Source organism: Balaenoptera musculus, chromosome 4, assembly GCF_009873245.2.
Source record: "Balaenoptera musculus isolate JJ_BM4_2016_0621 chromosome 4, mBalMus1.pri.v3, whole genome shotgun sequence".
Taxonomy (NCBI): domain Eukaryota; kingdom Metazoa; phylum Chordata; class Mammalia; order Artiodactyla; family Balaenopteridae; genus Balaenoptera; species Balaenoptera musculus.
In genome coordinates, this window is record NC_045788.1 from 2,865,819 (window position 1) to 2,892,460 (window position 26,642).

Genomic DNA, 26,642 nt, shown 5'->3' on the forward strand with positions numbered 1-26,642 from the left:
TCCATCCATTGGAAATGCTGTGGAAGAGAGGCTTTGACATTGCACAAATGTCTGGGAATTTTGAGCACTACAACGCATGACTCGAAAACTTAAATGGAACAAATCTTGACTTCAGGCTAAAATCAGATGATACTTTATTTTCCAGTATGCGAGAGAGAATTTCATGAACTAAGCATCCATCAAGAAATATTTTGAGCATATAAATGCCCTTGTCTGACATGGTTAAGTTTCTAGGCCCCTGAAGGAGGACAATTAACAAGCTGTGAAAAATCACTGCCTGTCGGGTTATCATTGTCCTACAGTATGGACCCCAATGTAAACTACTGACGGCATAGAGGCAGGAAACAGGAGGCATATTTTATATCCACATACCATATTCCAACACGTCATCCTGTTTACATGGAGAAAATGCATCATAACTCACCATCTGCAGGATTATAATTTTTAGGTCATTCAGCCATTGTCCACTCCCATCCATTCGTTCATGTGTTAAGCAATTATTATATGCTTATTGTGAACCCCTAAATTAACTTAAATATCCAGGAGATAAGCACTATCCTTTTATCTGTAATTTATGCATTGACTTTAAAAGAACAAAGGTAGAAACATTAATGTAAATAATTATTTCGGCTTTAGTGCATGGAAAGGAAATATTCTTAGTGCAGGCACAGTATTTTGGAAATGAACATGGGGTTTGCAGCCCAAGAAACCTGCATTGAAATCACCCCTGATCAGCCCTATGACCTTGGGCAAGTACCTAACCTCTCCAGGTCTCGGTTTCCGCATCTCTAAAATAGGAACGATGATATGTACCTACAAAAGTGTCGTGAGGCTTAAATGATAGCACCTCTATGCAAGGCATTTCACAGGGCTTGGCTCGCTGTATGGAATACAGATAAGGTAGGGGAAGGGCACAGGGTGTGGCCAAGGCATCCGGAGAGGTGCTATTCAGCAAAACTAGAAATGCCAGAGTTCAGGTTGTCTGAGTGAATGGCAAGAGAGAGGAATAAAAAACAGTCCAGGGCCATGTTATGAAGGACCTCTAAGGCTTTAAGCTTTTTCCTGAAAAGTGAGTGTGATTTCAAGCCGGGATGAGGGTGGGAGAGGGAAGAGGTGACACGTTTTCGATTCTCCTGGACAGCCAATCCCCCTGGGATTGAATTGGAAGGTCAGAGTAACATTAAAGACATAGAAACCTGTTGGGTTCGCCGACTTTTCTCTTAAAGAGAAGCGGTGGGGAGTTTCCTGAAGACAGTGGCAGCCTGGACTCACCCGACCTTTGTGATCAGATGTTGGGGAGAAGCCAGAGAGAGATGAATAAGCTGCAAGGAAACGTATAAGCGGGCAGTTTCTACTAGAACAGATCTGGGTTTGAATCCCGCCTCTTCAAATAACCAGCTGTGCCACTTTGGACAAATAATAGATGGGGTTTTTTAATCTATTAAAAAAAAAACGTGGATAGCCATGGCTGCCCTGAAGGACCATCATAAGGATTAAATAAGACTCTTAGAGAAGTTCAGTCCCGGTGCGTGGGGTACCGTGGAGGCATCTGGGGAGAGGGTAGGTGGCTGGACACGCAGGCCTGGGGGCCACAATGAAGCACCACCAGTGCACGGGGCAGTAGTCAGAGATGTGGACCTTGATGAGGTCACGTGGTGAGAACCGCATGGTTAGAAGGTTCCGGATAAACCAAAGGGAAAGCCGATTTTAAAGGCAGGCAGAGGAGCAATGTCTTGAAGAAGACTGGAAAGAATTGACCAGAGATGGAGGAGGCGTATGATGTAGAAGTTTCTGGAACACCATCAGCAGGTGTGGCCATGGGGATAAGTGAAAGCAGGTACGATACTATTGGGTCCAGATGAAACGGAGCAGGATGCTATGGTCCTTCCTCCCCATGACCTCAGCCTGCCTTTTGTCTGTAGAAACACTTTAGCCAAGGAATAAGTTTACTCAGACAAGTGAGAAAATGCAGAAACAAAGGAAAACAGTCAGAGGAGACCAAATAATAATAGTTTAGTCATTAAGCAAAGTCAAGGCCCTTTAGTCCCTCCTCAAGGGCTATAAATATTCTGAGCCCTCTCCTATGAGCTGTCTTGTAGATACTAAAACCTCCATCAGGTGGAAGACGTTAACGACATGATGACCAGACTGTAGCCACGACATAAGCTGCCATAATTCCGAGAGCTGGCCTCAAGGAAATGGGAACCAACCGACCCTGGAACTAAAGACTAACTGTACTTAAAACAATCGAGATGACGCTAATCAGACCACCGCATGACTAATTTCAAGGTGACCGTCAGAGGGCGCTGTTTCTGCATGTAGCCCCCTCCTTCCGTCTATAAAAGCTCTTGCCCACTGACTGTCAGGGGCGGGGAGGGGAGTTGGCCTTTGGACAGGAAACCATGTACCTGCCCAGGTTGCCGGCCTCCAAAATAAAGCAAACTTTCCCTTCCACCAACCTTGCCTCTTTATTGGCTTTTGAGCGGCGAGCAGCCGGACCCTCACTTTTGGTTACACAGAGACCCGGAGATCTTGGAAGTCATGCTCCGTACAAGAGTCCCGAGTGGCAATGATAAAGTGTGCTACGTGCTGTCATGCTCGTAGTGATTGGTCACCAAGACCCAAAGTAGAGGCGGGGAAAGTGGAGTTAGGCTGGCCATACAGAGCACCCGATTTCTCCTGGGTTAATTAGGCCTAAAAGGTTTCAGATCAAGGACAAAGCCAGTACACCTGCCAGGGCATCAGGAAACAGAAGCAGAAGAAAGGAGCTCTGAGAATCCAGGGCTCCAGGTGACAGCCAGTGAGCCTGGGGAAGCTGGCAGAGAACAAGCTTATGGGCCACCGGAGCCTTCCTGGAGGGCAGTGGTTTTCAGACTTCAGCGTGGATCAGAATCCCCAGGAGGGCTTGTCTACACACGCACTGCTGGCCTCACCCCCAGTGTTTGTGTTCGGTGGGCCTGGGGTGGAGCTGGAGAATTTGCATTTCTAAGAAGTTCCAGGAGATGGTAATGCTGCTGGTTCAGGAACCGTATTTTAAGAACCACTGACCTAAGGATTTTGGAGTCTATTTTTTCTTCTTTGTGGAACTTCAAAGGACTGTTTTCTTTAACTCATTCATCCTTATAAATTGGCCTATTTCATCTAGTAAAAAGCTGCTGTAACAGGGCTGGTGGTGTCTTTGGCACAAATGTGTTGGGCAACCATTCCATCTGCGTGAAACAAAACATACAACCACCAAACCTTAGACCTGGAAAGAGTGTCCAAGTCAAGAAAGCCACCAGGACTGCCTTAATGAGAGTCCCTATCTCCTTGGGAATCTCTCAGTTCAATTACTGGGGCTGTTTCCGTCAGCTTGGGCCCCAAGGGTGTCTGGTTCCCACTTCAATGTTCTCATCGGAGCCGTCTCTTTTCCACTGCACCAGATCAGAATCCATTCCCTTTGTGCTACGAAACCACGTTGCCACTTTTGCAAGCACATTTTTGTAAAAGCAAATTCTGCTTGGTGATGGAGTGTGCCCAAGAGCTCCCCCCCTCCTTAGTATCCTTCAGTAGAGCCCTCCCGGGTTAGAACTCTGGAAAAGTTTTTGGTTTGGGGGGTTTTTTAAATTAATTAATTAATTTTTATTTTTGGCTGCCTTGGGTCTTTGTTGCTGTGCACGGGCTTTCTCTAGTTGCGGTGAACAGGGGCTACTCTTTGTTGCGGTGCGCGGGCTTCTCATTGCGGTGGCTTCTCTTGTTGCGGAGCACGGGCTCTAGGCATGCGGGCTTCAGTAGTTGTGGAACGCGGGCTCAGTAGTTGTGGCTCGCGGGCTCTAGAGCGCAGGCTCAGTAGTTGTGGCGCATGGGCTTAGTTGCTCCGCGGCATGTGGGATCTTCCCGGACCAGGGCTCGAACCCATGTCCCCTGAATTGACAGGCAGATTCTTAACCACTGCGCCACCAGGGAAGCCGGAAAAGTTCTGATTAATTATTAAAGGAGAAAAATTAGAAAGGAATTCAGAGCACAAGATGTTTTAAAAGAGAAGGGCTTTGAGTTCTCTTCCTCAAAATGCCAAAGCAGACTGCATCCCAAAGCCCAAAGGCTTGTTGTGGGCCCTGAGGATTTGCACTTCATGGGTCCGTCCAGTTTTGTCTGGCCAGTAGTTTTCTTCTTTGGTAAAAACGAAAGAAAAAGACACCCGCCCTTGGCAGTTTCCCAGGCTCCTCCTCTCTGTCTTTGGTCTGTAATCTGAGAAAAAACGCCATTCTTGCAGGTGACACATCCTTACTAACAACGTTATCTCCTGCTTATCTTCAACAGAACAGACTTCGGTGTTTCTCAAAGTATACTTCGAGGAACACTTGTAACTAGCATTACACAATACACAGGGTTCTAGTATTGGGTGTGTTCAGGAAATGCTGAGTTATACAGAGTCATACAAAGTTCAACCATTTTCTTTGGTGCATCTCTAAGAGAAGGATATACAATTTCCCAAACTCACTTGACCACAGAACCTCTTTGAACTGCTTTTTCTTCAAAGCATCTCTTGGAACTGATGTTTTGGACCACTTTGGGAACACCATCTGAATGTTAATCCAGCAGCCACGGTGTTCATTTAATAAGGATCACAAAAGTACAGTAACCAAGGGGAGAGTGATTCACGCCGATGAACACATCTAGACCTGAGGAAGTAAAAAGTTCCAGAATGGTTAGTTCGACATGATCCTATCGACTCAAGGTTTTATATAATTTAGTAGAAGTTCTGAGGAGGGAGAGTCAATGCCCAGGCCTGGGTCAAATCCCCCTAATTCCTTCCCTCCCTCCAAGGCAGTTCTTTTAAGCCTAAAGCACTAGAGTCAGTTGGGAAAATAAAGGCCCCAGCTGGCATAGGAGGCCTGATACACGCAAAGCAGGAGTGGGTTCTGGTCCCAATAACTACTGCCTACCGTGTGACAAAAGTCACTTTCTCCTTCTGGGACTTCGTTTCCTCAAAAGTCAGATAAAATACACATGGAATACAAAGCTCAGAAGTTCTAGCTGCAGTTTCCTAGGATCCTGTATGATCCTCTGTGTAAGCCTCCACCATTTCCCAGCTGTCTTGGGGGGGGGGTGCACTTGAAGATAGAGTGGTCCCGAAGTGCCCAGAGCTTGCCCTGCTCTCATCTCTGGAGTTGAACTAATTTGGAACCTTTTTTAAAGAGGAACAAGTCAGGGAATTCCCTGGTGGTCCAGTGGTTAGCACTCGGTGCTTTCACTGCTGGGGCCTGGGTTCGATCCCTGGTCAGGGAACTAAGATCCCAGAGGCTGAGGGGTGAGGCCAAAACAAAATAAAAGGAAAAATAAATAAATAAAAACGTATAAAATTTTTTTAAATTAATTTAAAAAAACAATATCTTATTTGTTTTTTTTTTTTTTAAAAAAAGAGGAGCAAGTCAGAAGATTCCAGACACCAAAAGACGAACAGAGCACGCTCAAAAAGTCATTCTGCACCCCTTTCGTTCCCCCCCGCCAATAGGTCCCCTAACATTTAGCTATGGTTTCAGCACTCAAATGGTGAGACCTAGACGCCCACCCCCTTCTATCTACAAAGGGATCTTTCCTCAATCTGGGTGTCTCCTTCCGAGGGCAGGCGATGTTTCTACCCGTTTCACAACCTCTCTTGGAGCAGAGGTGTTTGGCAGTGACGACACCCATTCCTAATTCCAAACCTCCATGAAGGTAGGTTTCATAAACAGGTCTGTCTCTAGCAGCAAAATGTAACAGAGCAAACTGGCTCAACGCGAGACTGACAGATGTCTCACTGGAAATTTTCAAGCCTAAGCGAGTCCATTTATTGCAACATGTCAACTTGTATCTTGTTCTTTTAAAATGCACAGAGCTTTGGGCGCGCTGAGAGCCCTCCACCTTTTTTTCTGAGAGGTTGAACAACTGCTGTCACATAGGTGACAAGTGGCAGGGGCCTTCTGCCTGTGATGGGGTCAAGAGGCCCCTGAAACACAAAGAAAGTGACATGGCAGCTAAATCCTGAAGGACGAGAAGGGCCCTGCCCTGGAGAGAGCCGAACGGGGAGGCATTTCAGACAGAGAAGAACACGTGCAGTGAGTGCCCCTGAGTCACGCAAGAGCAGGGCTGTTCCAGGAGCGGCAGGCAGAACGTTTGGGCTGAAGTCAAGTGTATGAGAGGAAGCCGGGGCGGGGGAGGGGGTTGATGGCAGGTGGAGAAGGGACACCTTCTGGTGAAGAGTTTGAATTTTATTCTGAATGCAGTGAAAAGCCACTGAAGATTTTAAGCAGGGAAGCGATATGATCGCGTGTGCTGTTTTTCAAACGCAACTGGTTGCTGTATCAGGAAAGAATTACCATGGGGCAAGTCCCGTTAGGAGGCCGTCTGGGGAGTCCAGTGAAGAGGTGGTGACAGCTTGGTCTAGGGCGACGGCAGTTGGGATGGGGAAGTGGTTGGATTAAAAATATATTTTGGAGGAAGAACCCATGAGCTTGCTAATGGATTGGGTGTAGGTAGGAAGGGAAAGTGAGGGTCCAGGAGGGCTCCAAGGTTTTTGGCTAAAGCCCCCAGGTGGTGGTGGTCCAGAGACGGGAGAACCGCAGGAGGAACTGGTGTTAGAAAGCATGGAGTTGAAGATGTCCACTTGTTGCAAAGAGGAGTGTCAGTGGACAGCAGGACATGATACAGGACATGAGATTTTAGAGGAGACATTTGGGCTAGAGATTCACGTTAGGACTGTCTTCCGCATTTAACTATTATTCAAAAACGACGAGAAAACAGACCCACAGACATAGGAAACAAACCTACGGTTACCAAAGGGTGGGGAGGGATAAATTAGGAGTTTGGGGTTAACATATAACACACTCCTGTATATAAAATACATAATCAACAAGAATCTACAGTATAGCACAGGGAACTATATTCAATATTTTGTAATAACCTATAAAGGAAAAGAATCTGGAAAAGGATACATGTGCATGTATAACTGAATCACTTTGTTGTACACCTGCAACTAACACAGCATTGTCAATCAACTATACTTCAATAAAAATTTTAAAATAAATAAATTTTTAAAAAATAAACTTATGCGACAGGATGAGATCACTTAGAACAGAGATGGCAAACTTTCTGTGTAAAGTGCCACATACTAAATATTTTCAGCAGGCCACATGGTCTCGGTCACAAGGACTCCACTCTGCCATTGTAGCACATAGTAGATTTAGAACCAGATGAGATGTAAACAAATGAGCATGGCTGGGTTCCAATAAAACTTTATTTACAAAACAGGTACGAGGCCATACTTGGCCTGCAGACCAAAGCTTACTGACTCCTGACCTAGTGAAAATGTAGACTGAGAAGAGAATATATTCCAAGACAGAGCTAAATATACTATGTATACATAATTACATCACTTACTACACCAGTCACTGTTCTAAGTGCTTTACTTATATTTAACTCACTTAATCTTTACAATAACCAATGAGGTGGGCACTGTTATTTCTATCTTACAAATGAAAAAACTATGGGCTAAATAAAAAGTTGATTTCTGCTTCTTGAGGAAAACAAAAACAAAAACAAAAACCCAGAGGTTAGCAGTTTAGGCTAGCGTGACAATCCTGTGGACCTCAGCACCCTAACCTCCTTCCAGTTCATTCTTCTGCCAGCTCTAGAGTATGACTCTCATCCTCGTGGACCAAAATGGTGGCTGGGGCTCCAGCCATCCCATATACATTGCAGGCAGCAGGAAGAAGTAACAAAGGAGAAGAAGCAAAAGGCATGCACCAGTTGTCAGTTTAAATTGTCTTTTTAAGTTCCCTGGACTCTGCCTTACAATATTTCTTCTATTACATCTCATTGGCCAGAAGTTAGTCACACAGACACCCCCAGGTGCAAGGGAGACGGAGAAACAAGGGCCATGTGCCTGAATAACATTTAGAGGTTCTATTACTAAAGCAGAGGAAGAACAATCACTAGAGTAGACGCTAGAAGTCTCCCTACCTCCACTGCTGAAGTCCTACGTACTCTCCAAATGCCAGCTCACAGGTCACCCCTTCTGCAAAGCCGTCCCCAGCTCCCAAGGCAGAATCTTCCTGTGTTCTCATGTCACGGTCATCACGCTTCCTTGGATTTAGTTCGTCCTGGTGGGTCTCCTTGACCCATTTCCTCTAATTGACCAGATGACTGAAGGGCAGTGAGGCCAGATTGACATATGGAAGGTAAACTTTGAAAAACAAAAGGAAATAGGCAGTGAAGCTGCAACGGAAGAAAAAGGAGTGTCTCAGGACGCCCTGGTATCTGGTGAGGGTCTGGGTTTGGACGCCCAGTAGAACAGTAGTTCTCCAAGTTCACTGCCTGTGAAATAACCTGGGGAACTTGAAAAAGTCCTCACACTCAGGTTCCACCCCTGTATCGATTAAATCAGAATTTCTGAGGGCAACCCCTAGGCACTGGTGTTTTTAAAGTTTGTGGGTGATTCCAATGTGCAGCCTTATTTGAGAATCAACACAGTTGAAAATAGAAGAAAAGAGAGAAACAATTCTCCTCCTTCAGAGACCTTGAGGGTTTGTTGTTTATCTACCAGTTTCCCCAGCAAGATCGTTAGTCTTATCTTTTTAGGTTATTTCCTTCCCGCCAAGGACAAAGGTGTATTTAGATAATAAATTATTATTGATTGAAGCACTTTTTTCTTTTTTTTTAATTTATTTTATTTTATTTATTTTTATTTTTGTCTGCGTTGGGTCTTCATTGCTGCACGCGGGCTTTCTCTAGTTGTGGCGAGCGGGGGCTACTCTGCGTTATGGTGTGCAGGCTTCTTATTGCGGTGGCTTCTCTTGTTGCAGAGCACGGGCTCTAGGTGCGTGGGCTTCAGTAGTTGTGGCACACGGGCTTAGTCACTCTGCGGCATGTGGAATTTTCCCGGAGCAGGGCTCAAACCCGTGTCCCCTGCATTGGCAGGGGGATTCTTAACCACTGCGCCACCAGGGAAGTCCAACTGAAGCACTTCTTTTTTTTTTTCACATTTTTAATTTTTATTTCTTTATTTTTGGCTGTGTTGGGTCTTCGTTTCTGTGCGAGGGCTTTCTCTAGTTGCGGCAAGCGGGGGCCACTCTTCATTGTGGTGCGCGGGCCTCTCACCATCGCGGCCTCTCTTGTTGCGGAGCACAGGCTCCAGACGCGCAGGCTCAGTAGTTGTGGCTTACAGGCCTAGTTGCTCCACGGCATGTGGGATCTTCCCAGACCAGGGCTCGAACCCGTGTCCCCTGCATTGGCAGGCAGATTCTCAACCACTGCGCCACCAGGGAAGCCCTGAAGCACTTCTAATGAGAATTGTGAAAGCCCTGCTGAGTTTATTTCAGTCCCTTTGATGCTCTGTGGGTCAAATAACTCCTAAGCTTCTCTCTCAGTAACTAAATTAGGGTCATCAGCCAGAGATATAAGAAAACAGTCTTACTGAAACTCACCTCGTTTGTGACATGTGATGCGTTTAAGTTGCTTTATTGGTTTCACAAAGAAGCAGGCCAGATCGTTCATGAGTGGCAGCACTGAGATTGCCTCCGTCAGGGTGTGAGGGGCCGTATTTCAACTTGAACTTCATTTCCAGCTAACAGTCATCAGAGTCTCACACGTTTACTCTTAAGAGTAACCCCACTTGGTACAAGAAGAGTGCATTTCAGAAAGTTTGGTTCTGTTTTTTCCAAAAGATCAAAGTGAGTGAGGAAGTGGGTTCTCTTAAACGTGTTTTGAAACTTTTTTCCTCTTCAAAAATTTCTGGGAGAATTCAGGATTGTTTTAATTCAATCAAAATGCTCTTGACTCTCAGGGGTCTTCCAAATGTTTAGTGAAAATTGAGAGAGAAAAAAGGAGTTTTGCAGGAGTTGTTCTGTCTTTCTTCGCTGCAGTATGTAGATACAGTTCTGGGTCAGAAGAAAGCTCTGATTTTTCAAGCAATTTCGGAAAATTGTTTTGAAGTGTTCCTTTGTAATGAAATTTGAGATTCTGGCTTGAGTTGGTACTCTTCCTGGTGGAAAGCAAAAAATGGCTTGGATTTGTGCCTTCAGTGAAATAGAAAGGGAGCCAGGAAATTCACTGGGCAAAACTGCAAAATTGGATGGATTTGACATGCAGCATCTAACCAGAAAAAGAGGCCTTGGAACATATGTGTTTGCCAGGAAAGAAAACTGCTTTATTGAAAGGTTAATTTTCAGATTAGTTTTGGGAAATTTGAGATAAATAAATGAGATCAGACAAAAAACATAAGGCCTGGATCCTTTTTCCTGGGGTTTTCAGAAAACAGTCATTGCTTCCAGTGAAATGTTTTGACATATTCAGTAGGGAGAAAATGTTAATTGTAATGTTATGTGTATGTGTTCTTAAAAACACTTGCGAATAAATCTTTTATTTGTTTTAAGAGTAACCAGAGAGTAAAAACACTGTTAAAATGTTAGCTGTGTTCTTCATTCCTTATGGTAACTTTTATGCCTTCTAAGATGTTGCAGTTCATTTTCAGGATTCAAATGTACCAATTTGGAGACCATTCCTTTCCTTGTTTTATAGTTCAGTTGCAGTTTTTCGAGGAGTCTTATGACTAAACATCCACCCAGGGGTCTGCCTGGGTTTAGTCTCTCATCTTGTCTCATCTGTTGTTTGTTTGTTCTCTAATTCTTAGCCTTCTTCCCTTGAATCCATGGCTCCTTTATAAAATCATCAGCACTTACAGACTCACGACAATGGTCCACTTGACTCTGTGTGTTGAAAACACCTGCTATTAAGCTGCTTGGTGGCAGGGACTGTGATTGACTTTCTGAATCGCCACCTCTGCTCCCACCACCTCCCTGCTTTGTACTGAACAGATGCCCTATAGATGTTTGTTGAATGGCTGTAATACCCTCCTTTCTCCAGTCCCATGTGCCTGCCCAAAATTGTACGTTGCAATTGACTGGAGCTTTGTGTCCAAAGCGGAGGTATCACTCTTGAATATTACAACATCACATTGTCTGTGGTCCCTTAGGAAGGAAATACCAAGAGGTATTTCACAGGAACCCAAACGTACATGTTACCTCCCTAGGCCAACCCTGCCAACTAAGTCTCCAGAAGAAAGAGAAAGAACCTCCAGCTTCAAAGAAATCAGCTTCCGGGACTTCCCTGGTGGTCCAGCAGTTAAGACTCCCACGCTCCCAATTCAGGGGACCCAGGTTCGATCCGTGCACAGGGAACTAGATCCCGCGTGCTACAACTAAGTCCCGGCACAGTCAAATAAATAAATATATATATATATATATTTTTTTAATTCCTTAATAAAAAAAAAATAAAGAAAGAAAAGAAAGCAGTGCCCACCCTTCCTGAATCATGATCTAGAACACACATACTCACCACCATCCACATGGAGAAAACACCACTGGTCATCATCTTAGCAAGCTTTTAAGCTCTAACTTGGTATTTGTTCACGTCTTATATGGTGATTCTCCAAGAAAATGCTTTTCCCTTTTGGATCACTATCTTTAAATGTCAAGTGCGTGAATACCACTTAAATTAAGCTCAAAGATCATCTCAAAAGCAGAACTGAATGGGAATAAACTGATAGTTGTACGATCTGAAAAAGGATGGATATATGTATATGTACAACTGAATCACTTAGCTGTACGCCTGAAACTAACACAACATTGTAAATCAACTATACTCCAATATAAAATTAAAAATTTAAAAACAGAGAAAGAGGTAGCATACTATAAAAAAAAAAATGATAGTTGCACACAGTTTCCACAGACGACTGTTAAGAACGCTGTTACAGGGCTTCCCTGGTGGCACAGTGGTTGAGAATCTGCCTGCCAATGCAGGGGACACGGGTTCGAGCCCTGGTCTGGGAAGATCCCACATGCCGCGGAGCAACTAAGCCCGTGAGCCACAACTACTGAGCCTGCGTGCCTGGAGCCTGTGCTCCACAACAAGAGAGGCCGCGACAGTGAGAGGCCCGCGCACCGCGATGAAGAGTGGCCCCCGCTTGCCGCAACTAGAGAAAGCCCTCGCACAGAAACGAAGACCCAACGCAGCCAAAAATAAATAAATAAATAAATAAATTTTTTTTTTTTTTTTTTACTATTTATTTATTTATTTATTTATTTATTTTTGGCTGCGTTGGGTCTTCGGTTCGTGCGAGGGCTTTCTCTAGTTACGGCAAGTGGGGGCCACTCTTCATCGCGGTGCGGGGACCGCTCTTCATCGCGGTGCGCGGGCCTTTTCACTATCGCGGCCCCTCCCGTTGCGGGGCACAGGCTCCAGACGCGCAGGCTCAGTAGTTGTGGCTCACGGGCCCAGCTGCTCCATGGCATGTGGGATCTTCCCAGACCAGGGCTCGAACCCGTGTCCCCTGCATTAGCAGGCAGATTCTCAACCACTGCGACACCAGGGAAGCCCCTAAATAAATATTTTTTAAAAAAAGAATTCTGTTACATTCTTAACTAACACAACATTGTATATCAACTATACTCCAATATAAAATAAAAATTAAATTAAAAAAAGAGAGAAAGAGGTAGCATACTATTAAAAAAATAAAAGATAGTTGCACACAGCTTGCACAGACGACTGTTAAGAATGCTGTTACCCACAATCAGAACAGGGACACTGCGTCTACAGAGGGGTGCTCTGCATTTAGGGTGTCGGTACTCTCTCCCCCCTCATGCACTTACAAACACAACCAAGACAGAATGAGCAAAGTGAAGTTAACTGGAGGTTTCATGTCGATTAGGCTAATGGTGTAGAAAATCACCAGGAGCCAGCAGCAGAAGGGAACTCACAAGCACCAGAGGTATTTTCAGACGTGCCCTCCGTGGCGTGTTTTCAAAACTCGAGGGCCCTGTGTGTCATTAGGAAGATAGGTGGATGCTGCTTGAAAAGCCCGTCGGTCACATTCGACAACAGATGTAACCTCTAACGTTTGTGTGACTAGATTAATGTTCTGGAGTCAGTCATCAGGCTCGTTACTACTGGATTTTCTCTGGTCCGTGCTAATAAACTAGATTATTGATTTTCGGATTTTCTGTGTATCCAAGGATAGTCTCTAAGATGTCTTTATAATGTTTCATGCTTCAGTTGTCAACCAAAATGACATAACAATGAGTAATCATTTTCTAATCACGTCGAAAGAGGTTCAAAAACAGCATATAAAATGGATCTTCCCGGCCTCAGAGCCACAGAAACATCGTTGCCGTCACTCCTCTGGCTGGGTGGAAGTCATCCCTACCTGCCTGCCATCTTCCCCAGGAATTAGCTGAATTCACAGCTTAAGACCTTTGATAGTCAGAAATCTGCTTTCCAATATGTTTGAATGGCAGGCCAGCTCCAAAGACACCTCCACCTAAATAGGATTTCAGCACATCAGGTGCTATCGCAAAGTACAGCAGGCTGGGTTGCCGTGTGCTGGGTGGTGTTTATTCATCTTCTCTTCTCCTTTCATGTGTATGGAGGGACGATGCTTGCCGTATATGCCCAGCTCTCGGGGTGTATGGGCTGGGGATCGCATGCATAGAGTGTGTGTATATGTAAAGTAGAAGCGGAACCCGGGCAGCAAAATGAACTTCTGTGTGCAAGAACTCTATGAAGTACACCCAGCTGCCGGCAGCAACTGCTACATGCAGGCCACTGATTATTACGCGTATTTCAAAGACAGTCCAGGTTACAGTGGTTGCAACGCTCAGGCTGTGCCCAGTAACAACATATATATGGAACAGGCCTGGGCAGTGAATCAGCCTTATACCTGTAGTTACCCTGGAAACATGCTGAAAAGCAAGGACTCTGACTTGGACATGGCCCTGAATCAATACAGCCAACCTGAATATTTCACCGAAGAAAAGCCTACTTTTTCTCAACTGCAGTCGCCATCGTACTCTCAGAAAAAAGGTAGGGACCATCTTACTTCCATTTGATCCAAGTCTCCGTGTCTGTCTCTGGGGTGTTTGAAAGGGACACTTTGCATCCGCTTCGTCAAATCTTCGACTTCGAACGCTGAATGTTTGAAATTAAAAAGAGCAGGAAAGAGAGGTTGCTAAGTGATCGAAAGGGGTCCTTGAACGACAGAGATTTCCAAGCACTTTTTTCTTCCTATATGAAAGCTGGATGGAGTTGGTTTCTCGAGGCTGTGTGTATGTTACCTCTAAAGCGCGGGTGCGCGCGCGCGTGTGGATATATGCTGCCCGTAGGGAATACTGTCAGCTTCTTTGCTAAAGAAAATACGTAAAGGCTTCCCCTTGGTGGACAGACACTGAGGCATTTGAAGTGGGATCATTCTCCTCGGCTGAGGTTCAGATTTAAAAACTCATTTGACTTTTTCTTGGCACTTCATAGTGCAAGTTTATTTTAGGTAACTAGTAAAATATTTCCGTGATTTTTTTGACAGTACTATAATGTTGATATGTTGGCATTTGTAAATGTTCTTTTTAATATATTTACTTATCCATGTAAACTGTAAGGAATCTACTTGTAATCATAACAAGCTGTAAGAATATAAAACTCATAAAGAAACTGATACACTTTATCTTGCCATTGTGTCCCTAAAGTTGGACACGTCTGCAATCAAGTCAAATGAACTCTGTACGAAACAAAGTGATATAGCCTTCAAAATATCCAATATTCAAACAAGTGCAATATCCACTTCTTTTAATAGACACTGTGGCTCTCCAATGCTGTTTAATTTTCTATCGGTAGAATCTGTCTTGTATTACCAAAAACTAAAATAAAAGAGGCAAACTGGTAATACTCAAGGAACTTAATAGCAACTGCCAGATAGAAATGCTTTTGAAAATAGCTTAAATTCTAGTGCAAATATCCCAGAAACTCATTTTTCCTGTGAACAGTCCACTGGATATTGCAGAGGAGACCAAATGTACAGGTTTCCATAATTTGCAAGAATATAATGCCCTCTGAGCTTCAGAGATGAATTTCTCTATGAAATTAGCTTAAAACATAATGTGGTTTATTTGATTGTGACTCCTATAAAAATTATCATTTGCTTTTCTTAATGCGACTCCACAATTAAAAGTAGCCTGTTTTGAAAACTATTAAACAAAATTTTAAAAAACAAACTAAAACTAAAACCCCTTTTAGTTTTTACCATATCCTGTATTTGTATTTTCTATGCTATTCCGTAACTTCTAGATATGAAATATGAAGGGAATTACAGCGTAAAACATATTCAGAGTCGTTCATCTGATTTTCATTTAGCTTCACCTCCTCTTGAAAGGCATCAGAAATTCTCATTTATTATAAGGGACACCCTAATGCGAATGTTTGAGGTAGATTGTGTGCTTTCTGTTTCATTTAATATTATACTTAAAAGTAATTTGTCTTTGAAAAGCAGTTAACACTGCCTCATTAGACATGCCTGGATATATATGCCTTTCCTAATGTTGTAGGATCTCAAGAAAATATTGGTCTCTCTCTGTATTGGGGCATTCCACTATTCTTAAAAGTTCTTGCAAAACTTTACAGGCTTTTTTACTCTTTCTTCTTTTGTCTTTTCACTGTATTTTCTTCCACCTGTGCTGGAGAATATTTGCTTATAAAATGCTAAACCAGCGATTCTTTACTAATCAACTTGACTCATGAACCAGAGGCTAAGACACATTGTATGCATATATTGATGTAATTTCTCAAAGCCATATGCCATTGAAAGGCCACTGCCACCTGCCAAACTCACTCAATCAGAGCAGGCAAATATTCTTAAATGCGCCATTATTTACTGTTACAAGTCTTTAAGTAAATCCCAGTAAAACTAAACCCAGCTGTCAACTGTCTCTTAGGACAAAAGGTCGGACCCAACGCGTTTATCCATATTGATCCATTATTGATTTTTGCTGTTGTTGGAGAACATCAGTAGTATCTCCTTAAGGCACAATTAAGACAATAAACAGGTGTTCAGTGCGGCAGGCCTCATTATTCCAATTGGATTTTTATCTATTTTCATGAAATTCATAATTGCTTCATCTGTGCTTGTCGCTGTCACAACTCTAGACACTCTTCAATAATGCAGCTGTCTTAAATTTTTCATTATTTTTTTAAGGATGGCTTATTCTCTAGCCTTTAGTTGGAGTTTTCCAGTATGTAGAGAATGATCATCAGCTTGTTAAAAAAAAAAAAAAGTGTGTATAAGTACACATAGATAAAGTAAAGGAAGGCTACAGAACCCAGTGACAAGACTGGTTATCTCAATAACAGTCTTCAGAATGATTTAGTTCTCTTTGTGTTGTTTGTCTCTGTTTTTACATTTATAACCAAGAGGAGAAAAAGTTATCAGGCTCCTGAAGCTCTGAGAACCTGAATTAATAAGGAAGAGTCAGAATGCAGTTCATTGAATCAAACTTAGAATAAAACTTTAAGAAGGGGGGGGCAGTATAATTTTCACATTGAGAGGGGCTGAAATGCAGACTGTGATGTCTGTCAAATTTTCCTATAGTATACGAGAAAAGACATTTTTAATTTTTAAAAGTTAGGGACAAATAAAAAGAACTCGAGCAATCACTAAAAAGAACTCGAGCAATCACTAAGAAGATACGAGCTCCTTAGTTTTTAATCTTTCAAGTAACCTAGCCATGGTTTGTTATGTTAAAATCAGCCAACACAACCAGTTCTGCTTCACACTTTCTTCCTGGCCCCAGCTAGGGAGGAAGGGGAGAGTTAAGTTTAGAAATCAGACGGAGGGAAAGGGAATTGGCAGCCAGGGTGCCGCGACTTCTCCTTCGTGGCAGAGGTTTCAGCAGAGCTAAAAGTCGATATCTTTTTTTTTTTTTTTTGGCGGGAGATGCTAGCTGTTTCCACCAGAAATTCCAGTTACATCCCAAAGTCCCCAAAGAGCTTGAGTCTGGCCGCTCTGTGGGCAACTTGGCCAATTCGCCTCTGGGTCTGCTTCAACAGAATCCTTCCTTGGAGTGTCTGTCCTGTGCAACCCTCCTCCACAGGATTCTTCGCTCAACATTCTCCGTGCCATCTTTACAGGAATGGCACGTCCAAAAATGTAGCTAGTGTGTTTGTATCCAAGTTGGTTATCATGTCCAAGAGGGTAAGAATTTCCTGGTTTTGAGCCAGGATCAAGGAGATGGCGTGTGTTTGTCCTGTTCCGTTTGGGGTTTTGACTGCACGTGTGCTTGTTTTACAGCTGCGTTCTTACTAGTGCAGAAAGAAATATTCATACCTGAAGCAGAAACTCCACATAGAGCTGTCCTTTCTGTATCTGTTTTCATTGCCCCTCTGTCTCAGGTCAGGAATCGAAGTCTTTTTTTCATGTTCTGCAGCTCTGTTGACTGTATGTGAATAATTGTGTAGACATGAGAAATGGATTAAAAACAAGAGTTAAGCCCCAAAGAAATACGATCTCTAATTAGAATTTCCTTAGCCTCTTTTAAAGTTAAAGAAGGATTGCTATACAGTAGATTTGGGGATAGGATGGTTCCATGGGCTGCCCTGAAAAAAATGTTACAGGAGAAACAAGTACCTTTAAACCCTAGAATCACATTCAATCCAGTGAGAGGCAGGCAGAAAAGGAGACCAAAAAAGGGAAGATTCATGAGTCCCACTGTCATGAACTTGAATATGAAATGATGGCACACTATCTCAACTTCTCTTTCTCAACCCTTCCTTCTCGCCTTCTCCTTCCCTTTTGTCTCTTTCCCCTACTATTTCCCCTCTACCTCTCTCTCTCTCTCAGTCTTCCTCTTTCTTCCCCAGTCTCTCCCACCCCTGCTCTTCCTCCCTAGTTGGATTTGTTTAATTTAAACACATATATGATCAGTCTGCCCAATGAACCAAGTGTTGTAGGCATCATGTCTTTACAATGTAATACTTAAGAGGTTAATGCAACTGCAGACTTTTCTGCAACGCTTTTGTAATTGTAAGGATGCTGATGTAAATGTAGGATTTCAAATTGGGCATTGCCACCCATATACTATGAAGAGTCAACACCACTCCAGAAAATAATAGAACCGTTTTTTAAAAATACAAAACACATTTGTTGCATGAAAGTGCCTCTCAGCACCCAGAAATGCAAGCAGAGGAAGGAACAATAGTCGTTTCCAAACCAAGTCCAAGTGCAGACAAAGCATGAGCTGACTCTTCTTTCTTCTCTTTCCTGAGAATCAGGTACCTGTCTTGTCAAGGCATGTCCTTCAGAGATTTCATTGTATGCCCATCCTCAGGCATCCATTGCCACTCCTCGAGATGAAAGCTAACAGCAAGAATCCAAGGTCTTATGAGAAACTGAAGTCAGGTGCCGGCAGGCTTGGGAAGGAATGTTGGAGCTGTTTACTTCCTGCCTATGGGGTTCACGTCCACCACCTCACATCCCTCCACGAACTCAAAGCTTTTTTCTCGGCTCCCAGCATTCAGGTGCATTCAGCCTGAGGTCCAGTTGCTTCCCGCTCTACCATCTGTTCTGGGCCAGCTTTTAGGACCCCCTTCCTTGTCCTGATACCACCCAGTGCTCGCTCAGGCTCTGCGTTCTCCCTTTTCCACACCCTCATGACCACGGCGCCTCCGTGCGCTGTCCTTGGTACCAGGCTCATCTCAGCGCCCTCTCTACCAGCTGCTTTAGAGAATCTCCTCCGTTCTCCAGGAGACGCCCAGAGTGGTCGGTCACTGCACCCACCCCCGTTCCTTGTCTGCAGAAACTGCCCGCCATGCCATCGTGTCCTCTTCTCTGCCTGTCCCCCCTCTTCTCCCCCAGAGCCTCTGCTTCCGGCCGCTCAGTGGCAGTTCCTCCCTGCCCTCTCCACCCACCCTCAGACGTTCAGACCCTTTCCATGACCTGTTGGATCACACACGAACTCCACCACCTCTTCCCTGCCCCAGAGAGTTCCGTCTGGATTCTGGTTTCGTGCTTCCTCCCATACACTCTGTTCCAGAAATCTCAGCCAGTCTCCTCTCTCAGCCATACTGCCCCCCATCCCTGAACCAATGATACTTTTTTTCCCAGCCACACCCCAGTGTGTGCCCTGCCCTTCTCAGCCTTCAGGTCACTGATTCAGCTCTCAGCTCATCAGCCTTTTCTATTTAACCAGCACCTTATTCTCTCCAAAAGCCCTGCTCCTGACCAGCCCTGACTTCAAAGACAAGTATCCCTTGCGTAATATAATAGTGCTGAATCATTTGTGTAAATCACCTCTTTTTGAGGAAAATAAAATATATACAATGTGTATTAAACCAGAGTTTCTCCATCTTGGCACGAATGACTTTTGAGGCCAGATATTCTCTGTCGTGGGGCTGAACTGCGCCTTGTAGAACGTTCAGCAGCAGCCCCGGCCTCTGGACACTACATGCCAGTAGCACCCAAGCCTCACCCCTCACCCAGCTGTGACAACCAGCAGTGTCTCCAGATATTGCCAAGTGTCCCCTTGGGGGCGAAATCACCCTCAGTTGAGAACCACTGCATTAAAAGCACTTAATATTTGGAGAACATCTGAAATAAAGGATCTTTTGTAAAGGTTCTTTTTGTCATGAGAAAAATCCCTCCTTGGCTTTCAAATTCAAGAGTTTAGATCTTTGTACATTGAATCGTTTCAAAATGGAGTTCACTTGAACATACATATACATATACACCTGCAACATTGCTACTTACATATATGCATTACAGATAGTTCCCATGGTCTGCATCCGGTGCTTTTCATCTTATAGGCTCGTTGACGTCAGCTCTGTGTAGATCGTAAGCACACGAAGGCGGTAACCTCCTGTACTTCCCGCTTTGTGAAGCTGCAGGGATGCCTTCAGGCGCCCAGTGCCGCTTAGACCAACAGTGACGTCATCCTGATGACAAACCCACTTGCTCCTTCCCTTCATGACATCATGCTGAAGAGCTGGTAGCCCACATTTTTAGATCTAGAGCCTTGAGTCTCATTCTGAATGGATATTCAGATTTTAAAAAGGCACCCATTTTTCTCAAACATGCAGGGCACGAAATAACTGTGGATGCTTCTGTGTAAGCCTGATGCTGTAAATTGACTCTCAAAGCAAAATCAGAGGCAGTCACGGTGCCTGTTTCTGATGACCCTGTCTGCTCTCCCCCTTTCCCCATTCTTTTTTTTTTTTTGGCTGCATTGGGTTAACCACTGCGCCACCAGGGAAGTCCCTCCTCATTCTTCTAATACACTTTACCTTCCTGCTTTCTAAACCTAAACAGGTTAAAAAACAGGAACTGATTGGGAATTCCCTGGTGGTCCAGTGGTTAGGACTCGGTGCTTCCACTGCCATGGCCCAGGTTCAATCCTTGGTCGGGGAACTAAGATCCCACAAGCTGGGGCTTTCCTGGTGGCTCAGTGGTTGGGAATCCACCTGCCAATGCAGGGGACACGGGTTCGAGCCCTGGTCCGGGAAGATCCCACATGCCGCGGAGCAACTAAGCCCGTGCACCACAACTACTGAGCCTGCGCTCTAGAGCCGCGAGCCACAACTACTGAGCCCGTGTACCGCAACTACTGAGGCCCACACGCCTAGAGCCTGTGCTCCGCAGCGGGAGAGGCCACCGCAATGAGAAGCCCGCACACCACAAGGACGAGTGGCCCCTGCTCGCCGCAACTGGAGAAAAGCTCGCACACAGCAACAAAGACTCAACACAGCCAAAAAAAAAATAAAATACATTAAATAAAATAATTAAAAAAAAAAAAGATCCCACAAGCCAAGCAGCACGGCCAAAAATAAAAATAATAAATAGTAAATAAATAAAACAGGAAATGATCTCATCAGTACCAGAGTTCCAAAACTCCAATGATTATAAGCACCAGAGAGCTGACATTAATAACAGAGAGGCACAGTTGTTCCATAAGGACTACTTAATTTAAATTTTTCAACCATCACACACATTGTTTATATGTCACAGGATAAGATTTTTCACTTCCATAAAGACATACATCATTTCATTTTTCTTGAATTACTTTTGTCTTCCCACTTTTGACAAAGATAAAAAATTCTGTGAAATATTTCTTTACTTATCAAAAGACGATGCAAGAATAAACATAAATGGCAACTGACATTTGGCCTCAGAGTTGGGACACCTTAGGGAGGGGTGCTGACTGCAGAGAACTAGGAAGTCTCTCTCATTATTAGCAGGTGGGCTGCCCTTCTCTGTTCAATTGATTGTTGCCCTGGGAGAATTTGGGCTCAATATTCCCAGATCTTCTCATTTTTCACATGAAGCAAGAAATCTGGATTTTATGTGAAATCCTGGTTTTAAAAATTGGCTGAGATTTTTAAACACTCTGAAAGCCAAACACTGCAGATGGCCAGTGTGTGTATCCTTTTGATTAAAATTTTGACTGGCTGGTTATACAAGTCTTTTCCCCATCTTAGTGACTTGCATCTTCAAGTGGTTTTAGCTCTAATTGTGGATTGAAAGGCTTTGTCAGCTCCGGAGGGTTGGAGTCTATGGGGACAGGGAGAAGGAAGGTTAGTTAGGGACTTCTTGTGTGTGAAACTGTATTATGCCCAAGGTTAGCCCTAAAAATGAAATATTTTGGTTTCAGGAATTCTTGAGTCAGAAGAAATAATCTAAAACTTGCTTTGCCCCCCTTTTCTGCCCTAAGACTTCCAAGATGAAGGAAATCCAGAGTCCTTTGTCATCATGTCCTCTCCCCTTTTCTGGATTAACAACTCTGACCTGGCCCTCCTTCTGCTTCCCTTTCCCTCCTCTGCCCACACCCCGCAGAGCTCTAGAGTTTGAAGACTTGGAACTCGGGTATCTTCACCCCCTCAGCCAGCCAGAGGGCAAGGTATAGAGCAGAGATGCTCAGTGATGCCATGGGGGGAGAGCGGAGAGACGGTGCTTTTCTGAAGAAAGATTTCATGAATGGGAGCCTCTGGGTAGCTCTGCTGGGAATTTGCAGACAGTAATGAAAGAACACCTTTAAAGTTAACAGTGCTTCAAGTTTGAACCCCATTTCTTACACACTGGGCCGTACATGGTTGTTAAGTAAATGGATGGATGGATGGATGGGTGGATGAATGGATGGATGGATGGATGGACAGATGGACACATCTATGGACAGACAAATGGATGGATGGAGATGGATGGATGGATGGATGGATGGATGGATGGATGGATGAATATAGTGTTTATCAGAGGGTTAAATATTAATGTGATGCAAAACGTTATCTAGTACCAAGAATTAGATGTAAGAAGAGTCAGGATTAGTATCTTAGGAAAAAGCTAAGCAATGAACTGTTCAAGATTTTTTAACTACATAAAGAAATGACATCAGGAAGAAGGTGGCAGTGGGGAAAAAAGCTTAAATCAGAAGGACCTGAGCTGTGGGATGATTTGAAGAAGTTCCATTAAAATTGGAAAAAAGACTAAACTTGCTAATGGTTTAGCTTCCTTCAGGGTGTGAAAATATATTCTCATCCGATAGCCTGACCCAAACCACTCAGGGTCCTTAGCACTAACTTCACCATGAATCAGTACCTTTCTGAACTGCCCAAAGGATTCCCCACCACCAATAATAACCACTGCTCCTTTTAGATGCCAGGACTGGTTGTGCTAGGCAAGTGGTCTGACACAGAAGGAAAGATTAGCCAGGTTGGAAATGGTCTCTGAGCTCGGCTCCTCTCCACTTCTGCTGGATTGACCTGCCTAGGCAGCTCCTTCTCCTTTACACCTGCCACCAAGATCTGCCTTATGTTCTATTCCTAAGGACTGTGTGTCTGCCAACGTGACAAGGGAGGGCCCAGTGTTTCTTCTCCTAGGACCTGAGATGCTGTTATAATTCACTCAAAAGAGTTAAACTAGCCAGTCTTCTGATTTTACCCATTCATGGGAAACCAAGTGAATTGCATTCAGTGCAAACCAAGAAGCCAAGCTTGCTCCCTGTTGCATGATTTCTAGCGCAAATGCTCACAACTTTCCTTCCACATACCAAGTCCCTCTGAGGATCAAATTTTTAAAAATTAATGTTGCCGATGACACGGATAAACCTTGAAAACATTGTGCTAAGTGAAAAGCCAGTCACAAAAGAATACATATTGTACCATTCCATTTGTATGAAATGTCGAGAATAGGCAAATCTGTAGAAACAGAAAATAGATTAGTGGTTGCTTAGGGCAGGGCAGATGGAGGAGATGGGAGGGATAGGCAGTGACTTCTAAAGGTACAAGGTTTCTTAGGGAGATGATGAAAATGTTCTAAAATTGATTGTGGTGATGATTTCACAACTCTGTGAATATATCAAAAGCCATTGAATTGTATGGTATGTGAATTAGGTCTTGATAAAGCTCCTAGCAAAAAAGGTTAAAAAATAATGTTAGTAATTTTTTATCATGTCAACCCATTTTACATGCAGGGTAATACTTAGCAATTAATCAGACATTTCCAAGTGTCCACTAAAAAATCTCCAAGCCCTTGGTTGAACAAACAGATGGAGTTTGCTTTCATAATAATAGGCTTGATAAAGTGACAGCATGGTTTATTAGTCTAAGAAATAACGCGTCTGAGAATATAAAAGCTGGGCAAAATACATCATCCTTGCACTATCACATATAGTCATGGGCCTTACCTGTTTTCGGGCGTGATCAACCACGCTTCTTTAACAGTCACCTGGGGCAGCTCGCAGATGCAATTCTCAGGTGAGTAGCCAGGCCTCCGGGATGTGCTTCTCATATTTGTTTCCAGGCAGAACACAATATTGACATTCAATGAGTGTGCTCTCCTGGCAGCATGCATTTTCCTTGGCTGGGCGTATTGGCCGGCATGTGACTCATTTGGGGAGCATGAAAAAGCAAAAGGATGGAGACCCTGAGACAGAAGAGCAAGCAGTGGTTAAGTTCTCTAGGAGAACTGGTTACCATGTGATGTTGTCAAGTACATTCTGTAACCTTAAGGGAATCCCCACCTACCTATTCACTATGTGTGAGATTTTACTCCCTGGTGACAGTTATTTAATGATGGATAATGGACTTAGGTATAATGATTGATGCATCATTGCTTGTGGTGACTGTTTTGGGTAAATAAGATGCTTCCGAGTTAATATTTTAGAGAAAAGAAAGAGATGGGTGGGGTGCACTAGTGAGATCACGTAAGCAACTGCTACCAACTTAAGTAGATGTTTCTGTAGACGTTCTGATGGTTTAACTAAAGACATAGTTAATCACCTATTCATCCACCCACCAAGAAAATAATGTAGGAGAAATAAGAGAACAAAGCAAACCACCCTTCAGACTAGCAGTCAGAAAACAGAAGGAGGGACTTCCCTGGTGGCGCAGTGGTTAAGAATCCGCCTGCCAACTCAGGAGACACGGGTTCGAGGCCTGGTCCGGGAAGATCCCACGTGCCACAGAGCAACTAAGCCTGTGTGCCACAACTACTGAGCCCACGAGCCACAACTACTGAACCCACGAGCCACAGCTACTGAGCCCCTGTGCCACAACTACTGAAGCCCGCGCACCTAGAGCCCGTGCTCCACAACAAGAGAAGCCACCGCAATGAGAAGCCCGCGCACCGCAACAGAGTAGCCCCACCCGCCGCAACTAGAGAAAGCCTGCGTGCGGCAGTGAAGACCCAACGCAGACAAAAACAAATAATAAATAAATAGATAAATTTATATTAAAAAAAAGAAAACAGAAGGAGCCCATTCCACTCGTACATTGAATTATCACTGGATTCCAGGGTTCACAGGAACTTTAAAAGCCAAACAGTTCAACCATCTACATAAACTGTTAAGCTACAGAGAAGAGAAACCTTCAGTGTCCTACTGCCAACACCAAAGAGTAAAGCAGGCTGGTAGTGGTGAGGTAGGGAGAGAGACGGCAAGGGTCCTGCTTCTTCCTGACTCTGATGGATATTCTCCGGCCCTCCCAAGGCATGTCCCTCAAGCAACACAGTGTCCAGTTGCAGTACAGCTTGTTCCCAAACATGAGATTAGAAGGAAAAGACCTGCAGTTCTCTCTCCCTTCTGTCTGCCATCTGCACCTGATACCAAGAACTCAAAAGTCTTTACTCTGCTCAACTGTACATAACCTATAGGTGTTAAGAGATCAAGATGCAGCTTTCCTATCTATGCAGATGGTGAACAGGCACGTGAAAAGATGCTCAACATCACTAATCATCGGGGAAATGCAAATCAAAACCACAATGAGATATCACCTCACACCTGTCAGAATGGCCATCATGAAAAAGAACACAAATAACAAATGTTGGTGAGGATGTAGAGAAAAGGGAACCTTTCTACACTGCTGGTAGGAATGTAAATTGGTACAACCATTATGGAGAACAGTATGGAGATCCCTTTAAAAAACTAAAAAGAGAGCTACCATATGACCTAGCAATTCCACTCCTGGGTATATATCCAGAATAAAACAAAAACACTAATTCAAAAAGATACATGCACCACAATGTTCATAGTAGCACTATTTACAATAGCCAAGACATGGAAGCAACCTAAGTGTCCATCAACAGATGAATGGGTAAAGAAGATGTGGTATATATATACAATGGATTACTACTCAGCCGTAAAAAAGAATGAAAATTTGCCATTTGTAACAACATGGATGGACTTGGAGGGCATTATGCTAAGTGAAATAAGTCAGACAGAGAAAGACAAAAATTGTATGAGATCACTTACCTGTGGAATCCAAAAAATACAACAAAGTAGTGAATATAACAAAAAAGAAGCAGACTCACAGATATAGAGAACAAACTAGTGGTTACCAGTGGGGAGAGGGAAGGGGGAGGGGCATGATAGAGGTCAGGGAGTAAGAGGAACAAACTATTAGGTATAAAATAAGTTACAGGGATATAATGTACAACATGGGGAATATAGCCAATAGTTTATAACTATAAATGGAGTATAACCTTTAAAAATTGTGAATCAGTATATTGTACACCTGTAATTTATGTAATATTGTACAGCAACTATACTTCAATAAGAAAATTTAATTTTAAAAAATGTAGTTTCCTGACAACATGGATATGTATATTCCATCTGCCTTTAACAGGAGGTGCATGCTTTAATCATTGGATTACTTTGTTATTTAAGTTACTCTGTGGGACTTCCCTGGTGGTCCAGTGGTTAAGACGCCGCACTGCCAAATCAGGGGGCACGGGTTCAATCCCTGGTGGGGGATCTAAGATACCACAGGCCACGTGGCGCAGCCAAAAAATAAAAAAAGTTTTTAATTAAAAAATAAATTAAAAATAAAAGTTACTTTGTGTTTTATGAGCATGTGTTTCAATGCACACATGAGCACATGTGCACACACAGTCAAACATACTAATCTACGATGTAGAAACCAAAATGCTACAGTGGTTATCTCTCTGGTAGAAAGTTGATAGGTTAGTCTGTTTTTTGCTAATTTATGTCTCTCAGTTTTTCTACAATGAATTGTATTACTCGTGTAATTTTTTATTTAAAAACTCTGAACTTTATAAGGAACTCATATACACATTGTTTTTGATTCCTAAAGACCGACCACTGGAAGATGTTAGTTAGGTCCAGAGTATTTCTGACCATTTTCACTATGACTCTCCCCCCAATTCTACACGCTTGATAACTAGTTGGTTCTCTAGACACATAGCCCTGTTGGAATTTTTATGTTGTTTCTTTTTATGGATTTCTTTATTCCCAGAACTGTATTTGGAATAAATCAATGCCTCGTGAGTTTTCCTGTAGATTTTATTAGTATTTCTCCTTAAATTTGAG

At 43.5% G+C, this 26,642-nt stretch overlaps 1 protein-coding gene across 20 annotated transcripts in view; it reads left to right on the top strand.

Moving 5' to 3' along the window:
* THRB (thyroid hormone receptor beta) overlaps positions 1–26,642 on the top strand; it is a 387,045-nt gene that overhangs the window by 326,524 nt on the left and 33,879 nt on the right. The gene's annotated exons all lie outside the window — the stretch shown is intronic.